The sequence below is a fragment of the Hipposideros armiger genome, unplaced genomic scaffold, assembly GCF_001890085.2.
Source record: "Hipposideros armiger isolate ML-2016 unplaced genomic scaffold, ASM189008v1 scaffold_723, whole genome shotgun sequence".
Lineage (NCBI taxonomy): Eukaryota > Metazoa > Chordata > Mammalia > Chiroptera > Hipposideridae > Hipposideros > Hipposideros armiger.
The window spans coordinates 918,165-937,566 of NW_017732073.1; the positions used below are offsets into that span (position 1 = coordinate 918,165).

Below are 19,402 nucleotides of genomic sequence, written 5' to 3' on the forward strand. Positions count from 1 at the left end.
TGATATTTGGGCTCTGCATGAACTCAAAGAAGTTCATTTGACGGTGCATATAAACATCTGCAATATGCTCATTAAACATGAGGAAAAGGATCTTTTTAGAAGCGACTGATTACTGGTGATGAGAAGTGGATTGTTTACAACAATGTGGTGCACAAACGGTCTTGGTCCCGATGTGATGATTCGCCTCAAATGACATCAAAAGCAGACATTCATCAGAGAAATGGTATGCTCTCAGTGTGGTGAGATTTTAAAGGTGTTGTGTTTTTCGAGTTCCTACCAAGGAACCAAACAATCAATTTGAATGTGTCCTGTCGACAACTGGACAGTTTGAATGAATCCACCATCCAGAAATGTCCAGAGCTTGTTAATTCTAAAGGAGTTGTGTTCCATCGCAACAATGCCAGACCATACAAGTTTGATCACCTGTCAAAAATTATTGGAGCTTGGGTGTGATGTGTTGCCACACCCACCATACTCACCTGACCTTGCACCGTCACACTTCCTCTTGTTTTCCTCTCTTCAAAACTCCTTGCGTGGTATAACGTCCAATTCAGATGAGGCTGTAAATCAGCACCTTGTTCAGTTTTTCACAAATAAAGACATGTCCTTCTATGAACGAAGAATTATGAAGCTCACTGAAAGATGGCAAAAGGTTATCAAACAAAATGGGCAATATATCATTGATTGATCTTTGTTCTTTATATAAATAAATGACCTTTAAAAAACAGACAAAATATGTCATGACTTATACCTAATCTTTGGCATATATCTGATAAAGCTTGACTGAAAATAAATAAACAAACAAACAAACAAACAAATAGAAAAAAAAAACAAGCATTGCAAAATGAAATGCTTCTACTAAATACACAAGTTTTTGTTTATTGGTTTACTAGGGCTATAAGCCATCAGGCAAGTATTCCTGCCAAGAACTTAAACTCAGTATTTAGGAATCAGAGTTAATTTCAACAGCTAATTTCTTTCTGAAAATATAATTTTAATGCATAAGATATGAGGACAGGTTAAGTAAATTGACAGAAATAGGAGTATTTTACTGTTTATTTAATTACATTTTAACATCTGTATTTTTCATTTAAAACCAAGTTAAAAATGCTTTAGTTTCAAAGGTTCATTTTAGTTTAAACTAAAAATTTAGAAAGAAACACAGATCAGTTAAACCTGTAAACTAATTGCTAAAAAATAGAAAAAAAGTGCAGCTATAAAACATTTTCTCTGATTTAAATAAGTTGAAATGAATGCCCATGGCAAATAGATTTTGGCATATAAATTTTCTCAATCCTTGTGTATAGTAATCGGTCTAAACCTCTCATCCCACAAAACAAACACTACATAGTGAATAACATTTCAATCTTTTCAATAATTAGGCATACTTTTTCATTCTAAGAACTTCTAAATCCCAGTGCATTATTATGACATTCCAACCATGGCTAAAAGGTTTAAGTTTTAGAGACTATCCTAGATGTTTATTTAGTTCTAACACTCTGCTTTCCTGGTTTTAATTGCCACATGGTGATTAGTAATGATCAGAATACTGCAAAGCATAGCTAGTTAGTTTTTCAATGCCCAAAGTGAGTCTAAAAAAAAGTAGAGTATAATGCTTTTATGTGTACTATACATTTTGAAAATAAATATGTATTGAGGACAATGAAAGATAAATTTGATTCACTTTGGCCTAATAATATCATGTCGCCCATCAGCTAAAAAGGGTACTCTTATGTCAAAATCCTATTTCCAACTATGAGTATTCCTATCCCTTCTAGATTGTCCCAGGTTTTTTTCTCAGCTTTGGTTTGAGCTCTTTTCTATTTATTTATTGTTTTTTCCTGGGAAGCTAATTCCAAGTGTGGAAAGCACCACTGCCAATCCCACCTGATTTAATATTCCTCTGATGAAAATCCTTCTCTCTCCTGATGGCACTTTGTCAATGTCTGTGTTACTACAAACATGACATCGGCTTCTGTTGGGATGTATGTTTCTCTCTATCCTTCGCAAAGACTTTATGCTTTTTGAGAGCAGAGACTATGCTATGCTCCTCTGAGGACTTCACTTCCTGTACTTACCTACTATGTGAAGCAGGTGTTTCCTATATTTAACTGATTTACTAAGACCTAATAAATTTGAGCCAAAGATGAAACCTGATTCTTCATGAGACTCTCTCTGACATCTCTGCATATCTTGTGAGCAGAGGTACAGACTGCCTTTTCTCCGACCAATTTTCCAAGTATGTGTATATAACAGTCTTGGAAGATAGCGTTTCCTCCAGAGAAAAGGTTAGGTTTGTCTAGAGCCTTGAAAAGATGAATAGTGTTTCCCTCTGGAGCAATGCACAGGCAGCTTACTGTCCAGGAGAAGAGGTTTGGGATCTCTGAGTTCAAGGTCCCTCTTCAGTAATGCAACTCCTGAATATTAAGGTGTCAACCAGCCCTCTTTTCATCACCCTGTGGGAAGTGGTGCTGGAGGAACTCATGCAAAATTGATGCTTATGTTGCTTCTTGTGCTCTAATGAGCTATATTTCGTCTTTGACCCAGGGGTCTCATGTCTTCTGCAAGTACCCATGAAACTATGACAGACTAACTTGTTAGCTTGGTAGTTCAGTAAAATCTTAGACCTTTTAAAGATATTGGCAGGTTCTTGGCAAGAACAACTGTTAAATATATTGTAGTCCTAAAGCCTGAGAATTTTAGTTTTAAACAAAATTGGGCAGGAGATATAAAATCAATTGTGTGTACTATGATTCTCATTTTAGCATTTGTCTCTGTGTGTACACCTCTTCGCTGATGTTCCACTAGCATGTACCTCACGGTCTACACCTTTGACAGGCATTTATTGAGTACCTACTATAAAAGTGGCACCTGTAACAATTTCTGCACTGCTCTTCCTGCTTCCAGTGCCTCCCTGTCTCTAATCTATCCTTCAAAGAGTGAAGGATAGTGAAGACATATCTGGTCTTGAAATTCTCCTACTGAGAACCCTTTGATGACTTATCATCATGTGAAAACCAACTTCTAAATATCAACTTTGTTCCAAAGCCTTCCATAATATTATCCTAACTTACTTCACAAGCTTTACATTCTATAACTAATCTTTGTCAACAATGCACACTCACTAACCACTCTGATTTATCTCTTTGTGTTACTTATCTCCAGGCCTATGTTCAAGCTTTTTAGAGGTCATGTCTCATACCTGTAAAATTACCTAAGCCCTCTCCAGCCTTCAGTGACTATTTTTTTGAAAGCCCTAATAGACACTAACCCTCCAGAATACATTTCCTCCTCCCGCAAAGCGTTTGCACCATTTATATTCATTTTATTTTGCCTGATAATATACTTATACAAGTACGCATATAACTATCCTCTGTAAGAGTGTATGTTCTAAAGGATCTATTCAGCTTTGTATCATCTTTGTTTTACATTTAACAAAATTCCATGTATAGAGTAGGTACTCAATATATTTTTTAATTAAACCAAATCATTTTAATTCCATAAGTAGAATTTATTAATACATCCAGGTATGAATGTGCCTTTGCAGTATGATTTAATAGAAATGAACTTCAACTTATTACCTGCCAACCGCTATACTATGTTGTAAAATAAGAGATTGACTTGCAGTAGGGAGGTTGAATTTTGCCTCCTCCTATGTTGAAACATATGATATTTTATTTTATTTGTAAGGTAGAATAAAGTTTACTTTATACCTTACAAATATGATCATGTAGGTGGTACAAAAATGTATTATTTTGGATAACATAGCAATTCTTAAAGACATAACTCTGTTTCAGGAAAGTACTTAGAAAATGGAAGTTGAGACTCAAATGGCATGACTTGGAAGAAGAATAAATTATATATATATATATATATATATATATATATATATATATATATATATAATAAACACCATGAATTTCAGAAGAGAGTTCAGTTGAGAAGAAAGGAAAGAGAGAAGAGACATGGCCAGGTGATGTTCCAAGAAGCCAGCCTATGAAGGATGCTGATCAATGAGAAATCAACAGTGGAGAACAGCTAAAGACCTTTCATTAACAAAAATAATAATAAATAGCCAATCATATTGTTTCCTATGTGCTAGACCCTTGCCTAAGTACATTTTAATGTATCTGTGCATTATATGAAGGTAAACCTATTATCTGATAATGAGGGATCTGTGTCATCAAAAGTTTAAGAAATTGCTCAAGGTCGTACAGTTGAGTATAGTGGAGTTGGGATTTGATCCCAGGCACACCAATTCTAAGTACATTTCCAAGTAACTAGTTTTGTGTTGCTATAATATAAAGTCCCCTAAATTCAAGTCTGCAAAAATGCATGATATACCCAGACAGAAATGTAGTATCGGCACTGCAGGAAATAATGATATGTGTGGAGCAAACCTAATTTACTCTTTGCCTACTGCCTGACTGGAGATGGTGGTCGCACTGAATCCTGAGAAACCTGAGTCTAAATGTTCGCGGAAGCAACCTTTGTCACGGTTGCCCGTAGACCACAGTCAGCTGTGAGCAGTAGCTTTAGAGTTAAACTAACTCAGGAGCAGATGGAAGCAAGCCTTTATTTTAATTATTGTATTTTCCCAACATAATATTCGTAGCTACCTACAAAAGATAATAGATGCCTAGATTGTTACTGTAAAACCCGAGTTGGTATTTAACATCTATAATAACCCTAGGTGGTCATTCCTATTTCCCAGAACTATAGGAGATGTCAGAAACACTAGACCTAAATACCCCGATTGCAGAATTATATTAAGTAATTTAATCTACAGAAAAATGCTGTGTTATTTCTATCAAACATTGAGTGTACATTTTTTATATAGATTCTGGAAAGTCCTAGGCAACTTTCCAAGGTCAAGGGAGACCTAGAAGTGCATTTGGTATTCTGCTGAGTACTGCAGCTTCCTCTGGAGCCCTCTTCACATGCTTATTTCATTTCCCAGACTGGATAAAATAATCCCCAGAGCAAATTATCACCTTCTTCCCAGTGCCTGTACACAGACCACACAAGATACGGGAGGGGAGCCTTTCAGATCTGAACAGCTAAGTTGCCATTTCTCCACTGCCCTATTGTTGACTCTTACTCGCACTAGCTTATGCTGTAGCCTCTTTTCTTCCCTTTAAAGAAATTTCTAGATTAATTCTCTCAGTGCCCTTGCTTTTCTGGATTACATTCCAACCCAGGTTTCTAATCCAGAAACCCTTTCTTGAATCACCAGGCAGAAGGAAAACTGGACCCATTTTGTTGGCGATTGTCATGTTTCTCTCACCCCAAATTATTGTCTAGCTTTCCTAATTTTTCTTGTTGTCCTGTGTCACTTTCACACCTTTCTTCTCCAACCAATCAGCAAATTATTTTCCAAGTAACATTTCTGACAATACCCACATTTCTTTTTCATTTTTACACATTATTGTAGTAACATTTCATATCCATACTGTCTATCATTCAGTTTGCCTCTATTCTGAGCACAAGGGAAAAGATTTTATTTCTGAAATAAAGATGGCTAGCAGCAATCACTATCTTTTGTACCTCCATGATTCCCACAGAGATGTTACTTTCTCAGTTCTGAGAACCCGCTCCTTGGGCCTTACCAAATCCTCTGGTCCCAACTTCTTTCCTCTTTGGACGTTTTCTGCCAAAAGGGTAACTAAAAAAGGCTACAGCCAAACAACTTCCAATGCCAGGTCCTTATTAACTTGAAGGACTGAAATTGCAGTATCAGTGGATATTAAAAAAGCCCATGTGAAATTTTTGTTTAATTTCCATACCTGTCAAACAACTCTCTTCACTGATATTGCTGGTAGACTTAAAAAGTTAACACACGCCACTGGGTGTCAGACCATAATTGCATACAATTAGCAAGCTGCAACTCTTTCAAAAGATTGCAATGATTTAACAAGAAATAAGAACTCAAGAATCAAGTATTAATATATCACCCTTCAAATGATTATTTTAGAGTAAGAGCACGCTATAAGAAATTTTTTTCTCTTATTACTCGTACTGTGTCTGTTCCATATGTAATGTGAAATTTATAAAATCAAAAACAACTGGGAATGATGAGGCAATCCTTAGAAATGAAGCTATTTTGAGAAGAAAAGCAGAACTTTAAATAAGTTACTCTATAGCGACAAAGCACAGTGTTTCTTATTTGGATGAGTTTAATTCCATGTTGAATGTTGCAAATTAATAGACATTCAAGAGAGGCCAGTGCTCACCATCGCTTCCTGCCTGCCACTTCCTGTCGGACTCACTCTTTAGAAACGGGTTTGTTTTTTGTTTGTTTGTTTGCAATCGTAGTAGCAAAATGCAAATAAATGAGTAGGGAAAGATCTCTATGGCAGGACTAAGAGCAAGGACGGGGGGCAGGCTCTGCCAAACAGTTAGTTGCTCAGCAATCCTACAGTTCCATAGGCAGCCTGGGTTAGAGGTACAGAGCGACCGGCCCATCCTCCTGGAACGCAGTAAGTGTCCATTTGAAATTGAACTACTTCATCCAAAATTAACCTCTTACTACCATGTGTAGTTTCATGTCATATACATAGTTTAGATAAACAAGTATTGCCTCGGTCTGGTCAGTGAGAACACAAATACCATAAGTACAAATATCTTGTATGTCTTATTCACTGCGCTGTCTCTAGCCCAGCACTCAGTAGGCCCACAATAAATGTTTATTAAATAAATACATGCATGAATAAATGCCCTGGTTTTAAATGCACGTTGAATAGTCTTGTGATGGTAGGCTATCGATGTTATTTTTGAATTGGAATATAAATTTGATTAAGAACAACACAAACCCTTATACTGGAAAGCTGAGGTGTCTCCTTTACCCAAAACAGTCTATAGCTACCTCCAAATCCCTAGTTCTTTTCTATAGATAACGTGCTTATCTTAGTGTATAATTTTATTTGATTGAAAATAATTTTAAAATTTAAACCAGAAGAAACAGGTATTATAGGAATTTAGGTTCTCTCCTTAAAATAAGATAATGTGGAAGGAAAACTTAGATTTGGATTGTGTGTTATGCCAAGCAGTAATTAATTCAGAACCCAGCTGTGGCATGCAAGAGAAAGATGCAGGGGGAAAAAAAATCCACCAAAAGAAACACAAAGAAAGACACAGGTAGCAGCAGTTTATGATAACCTGCTGCATTTATCCTGGTTGCCCAACTGGACGAAAATAAACATTTTTCTCCCCTTGTTCTTTACCCACATTAAATAGTGAGACACATTTTGAAATACCCAGTTAAATACCAATATGCCAGCCAGACACAACTTAGGCAGCTATAATAAGGGAATATCTGATGTATTTCACTGAATTACACAAATTATCAGGCTAATAAATTAGAGTTTTTAAATCTATGTAGCAGCTTGAACTACAATATTAGTACAAGCTGATCTTACACGTTGTTCCCTACAGAATAGAGTTAATATGATGAAACCAAGTGAAGAAATAGAAAGAAAACGCCCACACTTATTTTATTTTTATTGAAAGTAAAAACCACCTGCACACATTTCTGTTCAAAGAAAACCATTCAGTTTCATTTTTCTCTCACAGATAGGAATGTACTCCACAGAAATGGAACTGCTTCCTTTGTTTCTTGTTCTAGAAGAATTTGATTTGCATATTTTGGGACATTTAAGGTGCTCTCTGTGATTTAGAGAGTTTCTAAAAAGGTAATTTGATCTCAAATCATAGTTTTCTTTCTTTATTTCTAGTACTGAAAGCTGCATACCCTTCTAAGAAGTGAGCCATGAGAGGAAGACATTAGCTTGCCTTGAATTAGATAATAAAAAAAGTTCCACAGGGGACGAGTTACATATTATGACATTGTGAATATAAGGCTCATTTGGATTTAATTCATTACTATATCATGTTGCACAGGAAAGCAATTTTTAAGCAATAGAAGTGCATTTCATTTGTAAAGGACCTAGCTATAACACACAATCAGTTATTGAAGACAGAAACTGATTTCCCAAATCAGGCATATAAAATTTAATATATTTGCTCCAGTTATAATGAAAGGAAAGGGAACTTCAGTGCCATTCTTTTTCCATAAGAATGACATTTTGTAAAATTTGAAAAGTGCATTTTTGCTTGGGGAGTTGACTACATTTTGATGCCACAATATAATAAGTTGAAGAAAACAATTAAGCATCTTTAATAAAATGTTTGAAATATTATGCTTGCTAGACAGATAGGCTATAATTACAAAATTCTACCCTTCCATAAATTTAATATTATTACATTAAAAGTAAGATCTGAAACATATTAACAAAACAAGGTTCAAGATGGGCATTGACATTTTTTTAAATTTTAGTATCAATGTTTCATATTATTAAGTTTAAAGCTAACACCTGAATAAATTATCCTATAGTAAAAAAATAAATAAAACAGAAACAAAACAGCCAAATTATGTTGGTTTATTTAAGTTCTCTACATCAGCATGTATTTTTACTCCAGAGAAACAAAACCAAGTGGAGATAGATGGAGATATATGAAGAGAGAGAGACAGAGAGAGAGAGAGAGAGAGAGAGAGAGAGAGAGAGAGAGAAAAAAAGATTTCTTTTAAGAAATTAGCTCACACAATTGTGAAGTCTTGGCATGGCCAAAATCTGTAGGGTAGACCAGCAAGCTGGAGACCCAGAAAAGAGTTGCAGTTCATGTTCAAAGCCAGTCTAGTCTGTAGGTAGAAGTCTCTCTTTTTACTACTAAAAGGTCAGTCTTTTTCTATTAAACCTTCAACTGATTGAATCAAGCCCACCCACATTATGGAAGGTAATTTGCTTTACTCACAGTCTACCCATTTAAATGTTAATCTAATTTTTAAAATACCTTTACAGAAACATCTAGACTAACATTTGACCAAACATCTGTGCCCTTTGGCCTAGTCAAGTTGATATATAAAATTAAGCATCACTCTGTGGTTATAGAAGCATCTACAATTTAGAAAATAAAATCACCTATCTATTCTGTGATAGCTTCCCAGGATGGGAGGCAGTGGGGAGGAAACGTTCATCATCCATTTTTGGGTGTCTGAATTACTAGCCAACTTTACTTTCTCTTCCATCAGCTAGAAACATCAATTTCAAGTGACTTTAATGAAGTACTTAATATGATTTGATAAATATTGCATAAATAATCTATTTTCACATGTATTTTAATTTAAATTTCTCCTGTAAAGTGCCCTATGAGATTATGGAATTAATACTTTCAGCTGCCATATTCAGATACCTTGCTTAATTTCGAAGGCATGGATTAAGATTTTTCACTTGCAAATCTCAAAAGGTCATGTGTGCCATTTAAATCTTGATTTCACTGACACTGAAAAGAACATGAAAGAGAAAAGTATGTAATCATTTCCCAATCTTTCCATGTTTAACTTACACTTTACTAAATATGATCATTACCAACTTTTCTATCGCAAGAGTGTCAGGAAGTCAAGTGATTCCACAGGAAACTGACATACTTGATCCTCAAAGGAAAAGGTTTGTTTTTCCCTTGTACTACATCTGACTGATCTTGTTCCCTTTTTTTGGAATGAATAAGATCAAGAAGTGAATGGATGAAAAAGCATATTAAAGTCAATGCAGCAAAAGATATAAGAAAAATGTGACAAGCCTTAAGGTTGAACAGTTTTCAGGATAGGCAGCCAGTAAGCACAGGTGACCTTGGTGTAGCTGATGGAAATATTTCATTGACTGTAGCAGACAGTCGCTGCCAAAGAGTCATCTAATTATGTAAAATATATTCCTCCCACTAAAATTTTAATAAAAAACAAATTTGAAAAACTAAGATTTCCTGTATTTTAATACTTAACAACTTATTGCTAAGGTTTTACATCAGATAGGTTCTGTACAAATGATTAAGAAAAGGAGATTTGCTTATTAGAAAAGTATGAAGAGTAACTGCTTTTCACAATGATGGCCCCAAAAGTGAAGAAGGAAGCCCCGGCCCCTCCCAAAGCTGAAGCCAAAGCAAAAGCTTTGAAGGAAAAGCAGTGACAAAAGGTGTCCACAGCTACAAAAAAGAAGATACACATGTCACATTTTTTCCAAAGCCCCAAGACACTGCGGCTTCAAAGGCAGCTCAAATATACCAGAAGAGCACCCCCAGGAGAAATAAGTTGACCACTGTGCTATCATCAAATTCCCCCGAACTACCAAGTTGGCCATGAAGAAGATAGAAGACAGCAACACAATGTATTCATTGTGGATGTCAAGACCAGCAAGCACCAGCTCAAACAGGCTATGAAGAAGCTCTATGACCTTGACGTGGACAAGGTCAACACCCTGATCAGGACTGATGGAGGGAAGAAGGCTTATGTTCAACTGGCTCCTGACTATGATGCTTTGGCTGTTGCCAACAAAATTGGGATCATCTAAACTGAGTCCAGCTGGCTAATTTTAAATATAACAGTTTTTCACTGTAAAAAAACAACAACTATGTAACCTAATCTTAGTGGATACTAATCTTAGTGTATAACTTTCAGGATAAATAATTTGTATGTATGATTGTGGGGGGGGGTGGGGAGAGAGGGAGGGCATGAGAGAATGAGAGAATGAGAGAATGAGAGAGAGAGAGAGAGAGAGAGAGAGAGAGAGAGAGAGAGAGAGAGAGAGAATTCTTTGAATTCACTTGACCTCTGAGAAAAAGCCAAGCCTTCAGGCACAGCTGGCCCTAGACTAAGACAACGCCTTCCTGAATCTGGCAGGGCATAAAAAGACCTGTGAGGGGATCTGCTTTGTACCTCCATAAAACCTATAAACATGGAAATGCCTGTCTGTGAAAGTTTTACTTTCATTTCTTCTTTACAGGAAGGGAATACCATATAAATTAAACATAATTTAATTAAAAACTGAAGAGTGACTGGCAGAGTACCTGGGACATAATTGACACTAGCACATATTTATACAGGGAAAAGAAAATCATCCACCTTCAAAATCAACATTTTAGCAATGTAGATAAATACATTAAAAAATCAAAAATCTGATATATATATATACACACACACACATATAATATATACATATATTATATATTATATATAATATATGTGTTATTATTTTAACTTCAAATTTCAATAATATACATGCATAAATAACTAGAAGTATACAAATGTTCCTCAACCTACAATGGAGTTACTCCCTGATAATCCCATCATAAATTGAAAATATTCTAAATAAAAAACACATTTAATGCACTTAATCTAATGAACACCATAGCTTAGTCTGGCCTATCTTAACATACTAAAAACACTTAAACTAGCCTACAGTTGGGCAAAATCATTTCACTGCCACTGACCAGCATCACAAGATAGTATCATCATACCACATATCACTTGCCCGGGGAAAGACTAAAATTCAAATTTCAAAGTATGCTTTCTTCTGAATGCATATCGCTTTTGCACCATCATAAAGATACAAAATTACAAGTTAAGCCATTGTAAGTCAGGAACAAACTTACATTTTATGTTACCATGGTCTTGCAATAAAAAGGCTGTTATTTTTCAATTCAGCTCATTTAAGCTATGTCTACATGATTGTAACGCAACTGGTTGAAAAGTAGCCATTTTTAACACCTGTGCTGTAATAGACCATTGACCTGGCTTTTTCTTTGCAAATTCCAAATAAAAAATGAGTCAGCTAATTGGCTGATAAACCTGTTCAAACCAACACTTGTTTTGTTGTCATATAGATATAAAAATAATGGGTAATTCACAAGGAATTGAGGGCTTTATCAAGAAGCTCTGTATTCTGGGTTCATTTTCTCCCACAGTAAAATTTATTGAGTGTCTGTGGACTATAATTCAAGCACTGTGTCAGACTCATAATTCTTTCTCCAGTGCAAAGTAGAAAGTGATCCATGCCATCAAAAAGAGAGAAAAGGAAGTACTAAGAGTTGCAAGAAAAGAATGAGAGGGCTCAACTGGTGGAAGATCAAAAAGAGCATTGTGGAGGAGTTGGCATCTGAGCCAGGCCTCAAAGGTCCCACAGTATTTAAATAAGTCAGGGTTGAGAAGGTCACTGTGGTCAAAGGTCCCTTCGTCTACAACCCTCATTGATCCTATTGGTGGGTGCTGCTCTTGCTCTGGCCAATTCCTAAGGATTGTGATGGGCATAAGTTATCATCTGTGAGTTGATCCAGTCAGTTAAGAGAATTAATGTCATTATGCATAACACTGAGAATCCCTGAGTGAAGCAGCTGCTTTATCTAAAGTCTAGAGCAATAAAATACTATGTGGAATTCAATAAATCTTATCCTATGTATTCCTTTTGTAATTAAATTTAAGACAATGTACATTTGTTATCTGGGGAGATCAATGATAGAATAGCTAATTATTTCCTTTAGGAACATCACTCTATTACTGTTAAATTCATTTTATATCATTTGCACAAATTGAATTATGTGTACTTTGGCTATACATTTACATCTTTTTCTTCAATTAAAATGCCAGTTGCTTTATTGCCTTCTTTATTTCTCCCAACCTTCCTGCTCTCATTCCCTTTAATGCCGAAATCAGAGCGGAACATAAAAATACAAAGGGTAGAGAAGACAGAGATGGAAAAAAAAACCAAAAAAAAACCAAAAAACATATGACAGAAGAGGAACAGAAAGATAGTTGCAAAGTAAGGCTGGAGACTGATGAGAACAGTTTCTGATGCACTGCCATCATCAATCCTTGCATTTGTAAAAAATCATAAAAAAAAATACAAGTTCAGACAATTAAGTTAGCCAACTTGTTGCAACGATGTTGCTAACCTTTTTTTTTTTTTTTGATATCAGAGGAATTATTCATTATGCATTTGTAACCACTGGACAAAGAGTTAATCAAGTTTACTATTTGGAAGTGCTGAAAAGGCTATGTGACCAAAGTTAGACGACCTGAACATTTCACCAACAATTCATGGCTCTTACATGATGACAATGCACCAGCTCACATGGCATTGTCTGTGAAGGAGTATTTAGCCAGTAAGCAAATAACTATTGGAAAACCATCCCTATTCACCTGATCTGGCCCCCAATGACTTTTTGTTTTACCCGCAGATAAAGGAAATACTGAAAGGAAGACATTTTGATGACATTCAGGACATCAAAGGTAATATGACAACAGCTCTAATGGCCATTCCAGAAAAAGAACTCCAAATTGCTTGGAAAGGTGGGCTAGGTGCTGGCATGGGTGCATAGCTTCCCCATGGGAGTACTCTGAAGATGATCTTAGTGATATTTAGCAATGAGGTATGTGGCATTTATTCTAGGATGGGTTCCCGGACTTAATTGTCCAATCTTATATATGAGGTATGTCAAAACAGACAGTGAACGTTTAAATAAAAAATAAGATAAAAAAAAGAAAAACTATTACAGTAAAAGACACATCACCATTAATCCCCTTCAAAACACTCCCCCTCACTTTGAACACACTTATCCCATCATTCTTGCCACTTCCTGAAGCAGTTCTGGAAGTCCTCTTTCATGAGTGTTTTAGTTATGATGTCATAGCTGCCTTGATGTCCTGAATCATTCTGACTTCAGGGAAAAGCCAGAAGTCACATGATGCCAGATCCATGAATAAGGTGATTGAGGACACACCATGATTTTTTTTTTTTTTACAGAAATAACTGTTTATGAGAAGTGATGTGTGACGTGGAGTGCTGTCATATGTAGGGTGATTTATGGCCCTCTTTAAAACACACCTTCTCTTAACTATAGCTCACACCCAGCTGACTGCACTGAACAAGCTGAAACTCGTCACACACTGTTACTAAGGTCTGATGCACTGCTTCCTGTATTGAAGATCCCTGCCTTTCCATTGGATGGCACTTGGCAGCAGCATTCACTGTATTTTGTGATCATAATGGAAAGGCTCTGTGTCACACATCGCTTCTGGTATATGGTAATTTTTGTCAAACAAAAACATCATGGTGTGTCCACCTTATTCACCGATCTGGGCCTATGCGGCTTCTGGCTCTTCCCCAAAGTCAAAATGACTATGAAATGCAAATGTTTTGAATTGATTCAGGACATCGAGGCAGCCACAATGCAGCTAGACACTCAAAAAAGCGCATTTCCAGAACTGCTTCAGAAAATGCCAAGAACGATGCAATAAGTGTGTTCAATGTGAGGGGGAATATTTTGAGGGGGATTAACGGCAATGTGTCTTTTACTGTAACATTTTTTTTTATTTAAACATTGACTGTATTGTTTGATCACACATCATATTTCTGTGGTATTGGAGGAGAAAAAAAATCACTGATTTAAAGACTTTCTAGTGCTCTGATAATCATAAAATACCCCATGGGTCTCTATGAACTCCACCACTAGTTTTTCTGTAGGCAAGGGCACACTTTACTCTGTTCAGCAATGAGCTTATGATCTTCAGTATGTATATACTTACACATGCACACATATATGCATCATTCATTCAACAATATATACAATAAAAGTCTGGTGACTTTATAATAAAATAAAACATTGTACCTGTCATGTATAACTTCTAAGTTAAAGAACTCTCTCAACAGCCCCAGAGAAGCATGTTTTATATAAGGTGACCAGTATCCCAACTGACCAAAGCTGATTAGACTAGGGATCAGTACTTGACACAGACTCACACACATCCCTGGCCCTCAGAACGATGATCACTATATTTTATCCTTTGGGGAATAGAAATGGGAGGAATAATATACCTGGTAATACATATAGCAGTTGGTATTGGGAAAAGAAATAATAAGGCAAACAGAAAGAAAAGAAGGTACGTTTTTGGTGGTTAAACCCTTCTGTGAAAATCAGAGGCCTGTGGCTACTGAGGTCCCTGGAACCAACTGGAACCAGATGCCATATCTAAGGCCCAATTAAACTATTGCTGTCCAGAGATTATTACGTAAGCCTAGCTTCCAGCTTTCAGATTTAGAATAAACTTGGATTATTTAAGTAGTTACTCTTCCAAGGCACCAAAAGCATACATTAAAGCAAATTGTAACTGCCTATTTTTGGCTTCATGCATCTGAATATATCTGATATATATATATATATATATATATATATATATATATATATATATATATATATATATATATATATATATATATATATATATATATCCGAACACTGTATACCCTGTCTGCTTACACAAAAGATACATGCAAGTGATAAACTAATGCTGTAAAAGAGTGAATGCAGATACTCTGTCCCTCACTCGCTGCCGACGGCCTGCTTTGCCACTCGCATGCCTTGCTGCTGCCCGCAGAAATGCTTCGATTACACGAAGTCCTTCACCGGGTTTTGCCAGTGTCCAGGGCACTGGCACCTCATCTCACTCGGGAGTATGCCAAAGATGTCAAATTTGGTGCAGATGCCCAAGCCTTAATGCTTCAAGGTGTAGACCTTTTAGCTGGTGCTGTAGCTGTTACTATGGGGCCAAAGGGAAGAACAGTGATTACTGAACAGAGTTGGGGAAGCCCCAAGGTAACAAAAGATGGTGTGACCGTTGCAAAGTCCATTGACTTAAAAGATAAATGCAAAAATATTGGTGCTAAACTTATTCAAGATGGTGCCAATAATACAAATGAAGAGGCTGGGGATGGCACCACAACTGCTACTGTACTGGCACGCTCTATTGCCAAGGAAGGCTTTGAGAAGATTCGCAAAGGTGCTAATCCAATGGAAATCAGGAGAGATGTGATGTTAGCTGTTGATGCTGTGATTGCTGAACTTAAGAAACAGTCTAAAACGGTGACAACCCCTGAAGAAATTGCTCAGGTTGCTACGATTTCTGCAAATGGAGACAAAGAAATTGGCAATATTATTCCTGATGCAATGAAAAAGGTTGGAAGAAAGGGTGTCATCACAGTAAAGGATGGAAAAACACTGAATGATGAATTAGAAATTATCGAAGGCATGAGGTTTAATCGAGGTTATATTTCTCCATACTCTATTAATACAACAAAAGGTCAGAAGTGTGAATTCCAAGATGCCTATGTTCTATTGAGTGAAAAGAAAATTTCTAGTGTCCAGTCTATTATACCTGCTCTTGAAATTGCCGATGCCCACCGTAAGCCCTTGGTTATAATTGCTGAAGATGTTGATGGAGAAGCTCTAAGTACACTTGCTTTGAACAGGCTAAAAGTTGGTCTTCAGGCTGTAGCAGTGAAAGCTCCAGGTTTTGGCGACAACAGAAAGAACCAGCTTAAAGACATGGCTATTGCTACTGGTGGGCAATGTTTGGATAAGAAGGATTGACTCTAAATCTTGAAGATGTTCAGCCTCATGACTTAGGAAAAGTTGGAGAGGTCATTGTAACCAAAGATGATGCCATGCTCTTGAAAGGAAAAGGTGACAAGGTGCAGATTGAAAAACGGATTCAAGAAATCATTGAGCAGTTAGATGTCACAACCAGTGAATATGAAAATGAAGAACTAAATGAACGTCTGACAAAACTCTCAGATGGAGTAGCTGTGCTGAAGGTTGGTGGGACTAGTGATGTTGAAGTGAATGATAAGAAAGAGAAACAGATGCCCTGAATGCCACACGAGCTGCTGTTGAGGAAGGCATTGTTCTGGGAGGGGGTTGTGCACTGCTTTGGTGTGTTCCAGACTTGGACTCATTAACTCCGGCTAATGGAGATAAAAAAATTGGTATAGAAATTATTTAAAAAGCACTTAAAATTCCTGCAATGATCATTGCTAAGAATGCAGGCGTTGAGGGATCATTGATAGTTGAGAAAATTTTGCAAAGTTCCTCAGAAGTGGGTTATGATGCTATGCTTGGAGATTTTGTGAATATGGTGGAAAAAGGAATCATTGATCCAACTAAGGTTGTGAGACTGCTTTACTGGATGCTGCTGGAATGGCCTCTCTGTTAACTACAGCAGGAGTTGTAGTCACAGAAATTCCTAAATAAGAGAAAGATGCTGGAATGTGTGGAATGGACGGAATGGATGGAATGGGAGGTGGTATGGGTGGTGTCATGTTCTAATTTCTAGAATAGTGCTTTACCATTATTAACGGGAACTGTGAGAGGAAGCTCAAGGCAGTGCTCCTCACGTATAACTTCAGAGAAGTCAGTTGAAGGAAATGACTGGAGAAAAGGCTGGCTGATGTTTAAAAAAATCACTATAACTACCAGTTACTAGTTTCAGTTGACAACATAATGGTTTACTGTTGTCATTGTCCATGCCTACAGATAATTTGTTTTGTATTTTTGAATAAAAAGACATTTGTACATTCCTGGTGACTTAAGTGCAAGAGCCATGTACCAATGTACTGCTTTCAACTTAAATCACTGAGGCATTTTTACTACTATTCTGGTAAAATCAGGATTTTAGTGCTTGCCATCACCCGATGAGAAGTTAAGAAGCAGCCTTTCTGTGGAGATTAAGAATAACTGTGTATGAAGTAGAAAAATATCCAATTATGTGACAACCTTTGTGTAATAAAAATTAGTTTAAAGTTAAAAAAAAAAAGAGTGAATGCATTTTTCAGATAGCAACAAGTTGAGCATAGGTAGAGCTGACCAAGAGAATCTTATTTGAAGATTGAGACACACACACACACACACACACACACACACACACACACACACTCACATAGACTTATACTACAATATACGGTCGTCCTATTCCTATGCTAATCTTGACAACACCTACAAACGTGATCAAGTATAACTAAACCTCTGATTGATTTTCTTTTATTTGGCAAACATGATATCAGGTACTTGGTTTATGTTAACCTAGTATGTGGGCCCTATTATAGAGTAACTAGGTTCTTAAACTGGGATATGCAGTAAATATGTCTACCAATGAATCCACACATTATGTCTGTATGAATCGATACATTGGTCAAATATGTTATTTTCTAAAATATCGCACACAAAAATAATATCTGCATGACCTCTACATTGAGAAAGCATGACTCAGAAAATATAATCATAAAGCACTTTTTTTTTTTGTTCCCATTCACATTTATTCATTGGAGTTAGTTTTGGCCCTGTTCCTGGATAACAAACAGTGGTAATCCTGGTCACTTTTACGTGACTTGAAATCCTCCAGTGTGTTATTATAGTGTTTAGTGCCATTTAGTGGTGAGACCTTTGAGTCGTTCCCCATATTGAACCATCTCTAGATTGGGAAACTTGCATTTAAAAAAGGGAGAGTCATCATCTTCTTTGCTTTGTTTTTCTCCACCTCCTCTCCTCAGAGCTCCAGGATTGACAGAGCAAGTGAGGATAAAATGAGACCAAAAGCTTCTCACTCAACACTGGCATGAACTGGCATGATGTTCTCCGAATCTAGAGTCATCAACTTAATTTTCCTCTTGTGCCTGCTTTCTGAGATCTTTGGTCCATCCCTCTTTTCCCCCCTCCTCTTCCCATACAGTCCACAGAAATAAATTCCTATAGGCCCCCTAAAACCACTACCTCTTCCCTTGGTACTTTTATCAGCAATTAGCCAGTCCATGTCTTATTACTTAGATTTCTCAGGTAGGAGTCAGACACTCTTTGTGAGGCTAATATCAAATTCTCCTAAGCAGCTCCATTAAACGCTTTTTCCATTGGACTTTAGGCTTCCTCCTTGAGAAGACATTGGGGCTTACAACGCCACTAGCAGATCTCTCCAAAAATCCTCTTTTTATGCTCTATGTCTTAGCTTTTCCAATTTTTATCAAGTTTTGCTTGCTGGTCCTAATTAGAAATCAGTAGCAGTTATCTTCAAGCCTCAGCTAAAACTGAGACATCGACAGTGATACTTTAATCTTTTTACAGTATCTGGTTTTATATGAGTTTTCACTTACTTAAAAAGAGAACATAGCATATACTCTGATTAATTATAATATTGGGATGTCGGAAAAGTTATGATGCATTTTTGCAATGAAAAACATAGAAAATATACGTCATGACTTTTCCAACAACCCAATATAATTATAAAACAGAAATAGTATTTTATAATTACATTATAAATAAGAATCGTACTCATAATGTTTTGAATATAATTATATGAATAATCTAAATGGCAAGTAAAACAATTTTCAAAATATATAATTAATCAGTTAAACACACATCTGTTTCTTAATTATAAATGCATTCATTTTCTACCTTAGAAAAATTCTGAGACAATAGGAGTCTAGTGGTGGGCAAAACAAATTTGGTCCATTCCCTCATAGAATCTGCAGTCTAACTGCACATATATATATATATATATATATATATATATATATATATATATATATATATATATATATATGTTATGATGTTTGGCTAGACCTGACATAGTTTTAAAGCCTGGACAGAAATGGAGACTTGGTACAGAAGAGGGATAGCAACTGATCAACAAAATAGTGAGCCAGTGAGAACCCCAAATTGATGATAAATTGATTAAAAATAACAGTAAGAGCTG

General features: G+C 36.3%; 1 protein-coding gene and 1 pseudogene across 1 annotated transcript in view; one reads left to right on the forward strand and one right to left on the reverse strand.

Annotated features, from left to right (window-relative positions):
* The window catches only part of NAALADL2 (N-acetylated alpha-linked acidic dipeptidase like 2), a gene marked incomplete at its 5' end in the record, with an annotated part of 708,847 nt that overhangs the window by 686,266 nt on the left and 3,179 nt on the right, over positions 1–19,402 (reverse strand). The gene's annotated exons all lie outside the window — the stretch shown is intronic.
* On the forward strand, positions 15,253–17,100 carry LOC109373419 (60 kDa heat shock protein, mitochondrial pseudogene; annotated as a pseudogene).